Source organism: Meleagris gallopavo, chromosome 11 (genome assembly GCF_000146605.3).
Source record: "Meleagris gallopavo isolate NT-WF06-2002-E0010 breed Aviagen turkey brand Nicholas breeding stock chromosome 11, Turkey_5.1, whole genome shotgun sequence".
NCBI classification, from domain to species: domain Eukaryota; kingdom Metazoa; phylum Chordata; class Aves; order Galliformes; family Phasianidae; genus Meleagris; species Meleagris gallopavo.
Window position 1 is genome coordinate 12,373,952 of NC_015021.2, and position 3,312 is coordinate 12,377,263.

Genomic DNA, 3,312 nt, shown 5'->3' on the forward strand with positions numbered 1-3,312 from the left:
TAAAAAAAAAAAATATGGAGAGTGCTTACTGTAAAAAATAAAGTCACTGAAGGCTCCAACCCCAGTTCACAAGGATCCCACCAGGGCAGAGTACTGGAATGGCAGCATTACATCAGCTCTGATGCTATCCCAAAGTAGCTGCCAAATCTGTAGAGGAGCAGAACACCCCAGAAAAACATTAATTAGATAGAGAATTAGAGAAAAAAATATCACTTCTGAATGGAAATTAGACTACGAAAACGATACAGCCTGATAATCTCTCTGTAAACGCTTAAAAGGGAACAACATTTTATTAGCATTTACTGCATAATTTATTGCAGGCAGAATGTATATTAAAAAAAAATTGCATTTTTCTGAAATTGTAAGTAAGCAGGTCTAAGAAAAACCTTGATTTCATGTGCAACATTTTACTTTGAAAATTTAAAATCTTCCTGGTGAGAATTTTGGTATAGAAATGGGTTCTAAGGCTAGCCCTTTATCACCACTGCATTTGCTTTGAGGTACTGTTTTAAAAATTGAAGTTGCAAGAAAGAATACCAGAAATGACTCATTGCAACGAAATGCTAATCTGCAGTCAGTCTTATTTGTACGTGCTTCCAAGTGCAATTTAGGAAGTTAAAAAAAAAAAGGAAAATGCTACAAAAATACATCAAAACGCTGTAACCACCGAATGGCTCCCACTTCCATTACAAATATTTTCAGGAAAAAATGAAACAACCGAACTATCTGAAACTTCTGTATTCTGGCAGCCCTACTACAGCATATCTGTAGTCCATACTGCAAGTAGCTAAGAAGGAAATTGTGTTAAAATGATTTGTTCCCCTTTAATATACTCATCAGGCACACCAGCTTTCCTCAGGATAGCACACAGCTGATCTCCCCATCTGTCACAGAAAGCCCTAATACTTGTTAAACATCAGGAAAGCACGCTGGGTCAACTGCACCTAAGTCTGCAACTGACTACAACATCCTTTAGGAAAAACAACGTGATCTCTTGAACAGAGATCTAAAGGGAAGTGTTATTCTATCAGTCTGTGTGGCAGTCTCACTGTGACACCATCTTGCACCGTATGAAAGGTAGTACTGGATATGTATCTCCCCAGGGCATGCAATTCATTACACAGGTCGCCTCCTACTATTCCTAACGGCAAGTTTTGCCTCAAGGAAGCTTGCTTTATTTACTCGCACACACAGCATTGCCTTCGTCATTTCATTCTGATCCTTGAGAACAGCTCTATAACACTGAATCCATGTAACAAAAACGTAAAGGTATGAAGTAAACTAATGGCGTGCGGGATTCCTACAGCTTTCCTGCCTCATTTTCCAGTCACTCCAATTTAGTATTTGAATTTGAAAAGAATACATCACTTAAATTAACAAAAAAAAGTGCCCCTTTTAAACTGGCAATCCCATCAACCCAAAAAAGGTTGAAGCTCTTATCTAATGTATCTTACGGTAGTCTACAAAGAAACTCACTTTCATGATTCTACCTTTTAAGACCCTGCATACATTACAACAGTGCATTAGTGATACAAGTTGTAAAATACTTCTCGGTTCCTTTGGATTTGCATATGATGGTTTTTGCATCAGTCACTGCAGGTAGATTGAGCAAGCTTTGTTTTTGTGTTTTAACATGCATTCAACTAGATATGGATCAGAATAAATTTATACTCCCTTTTTATCATTATAATTAGCTAAAAAATTGCAAGACAGTCCACAAAACAGGATTTGCTTTAAGACTAACTGCTGGAGTTCCAAGATGTAAGATATGCAGCACTGGAAAATCTTCAGTGATCAGGAATTAGTAGTGTTTAGCCAAGTGTTGAAAGCATTCAGAAGAAGAGTCCTGGTTGGAGGCATGAGGGCTTCAGCACCAACTTTTAAACCTCAATTTCTTGATTGCATATCTCCCATCTTCAAACCTACATTGAAGGCACGGAAGATATTCCATTAAGTGAGATACTATTAGAGTGGGGTAAGACATCCTACAACTGCATGCACCACAGAGATAATACAAACACATCAGACATTCAGAAGGACCATACAGTGCTATTCCAGCACTTATCCAGTGGAATCTACAGGCCTGTATGTTAAAAATTCATTACGCTGATTTTCATCTGTGTTCCAGCTTTCCGCTACCATAGCAGTTTTGTCTTAGAAGGTGGTGTCATCTTAAAAAGTACTTTAAGCCTAATTAAATTACCTTAGATTAGATACAGTGAAATTCTCACTCTTTGCACTAATGTAATTTGACATTTTTGGCTGAAACAGGTTTTTGTGTGAAACGTTTCAGGTTTGTGTTCTGGAGCACAGCATCAAAGCAAAGCCCAACATAGATGCTGCTCTATTAACTCAAAAGGCAAATTCTGAACTCCCAATCATTGGCACAGAAACCCAAAGAGAGTTAAAACAAAGTTAATAATGTTATCATCAACTACACTGACAAAGTGAAAAATTCTAGTTCAGTTGGTCATTTCATTTCAAATGGAGCAGTTATTGATACAGACTCAAAAAACAAAAACCAGGAGCAAAAGTGAGGATCCCCAAAACATTAATCTTTGGATTAATTTGACACACACATTACACTTCCCCAGGTCCCACTTCATAGTAAGATTTCAAAAATCAAATCTCTTTCCTCAAACCCACGATCTAATATTTATGGTCCGTATCAGAACTCGTCCTCCCACAGTGACTACAAGAAGCACGAGCTGAAGCTTACCAGAATTCCCCCCCAAATGAATATTTACTAATAAATAACAACAACAAACTGCTTTCAGTCTAAATCAACAACTTACACTGACTGCCAGGATGATCACCACTGTGGGGGCACATAACTATAGGTTGGTGTTCCTGGAGCCCGATATGTGGGCATAGTAACTGGATGAGGGGCTACTGGAGTTGGGGAATGAGTTGTCAACAAAGTTCCTAGGAAGAAGAGAACATACATATATTTAAAAGGAAGCACACATTCTGGTATAGAAAAACATACAGGAGAAATTAAAAATCTTACAGCTTGCTCATGTTCTGATTTAAAATTACCAGCCTCATTTTGCACTCCAGACCTAACCTTCCTTCAAACATTTAAGCAACTGTATCATTTTGATGCTTAGTCCAACACAAAGATGCTCATTACTTACAAACAGCTTTAGCAGAAGCCTTGCAACATAAGCAGATTAATCACTGAAATACTTTTTCCCACAGCCAGCATTACAGGCCAAAAGAATATTCGATGGTAGAGATAACTCGACTGACAGATCAGAATAAATTACTTCTCCTGTTTGCATTAGCACAGATACAGGTTTTTTTTTTTTT

The 3,312-nt window shown here is 37.7% G+C and overlaps 1 long non-coding RNA gene across 1 annotated transcript; it reads right to left on the reverse strand.

Annotated features, from left to right (window-relative positions):
- Positions 1-266: 266 nt before the first annotated feature.
- LOC109369486 lies at positions 267-3,274 on the reverse strand. The gene is made up of 2 exons (XR_002118595.2): positions 2,796-3,274; positions 267-1,922 (listed from the first exon to the last, which is right to left on the reverse strand). It is a non-coding gene; the product is annotated as an uncharacterized LOC109369486 (long non-coding RNA).
- Between the last annotated feature and the right edge of the window lie 38 nt (positions 3,275-3,312).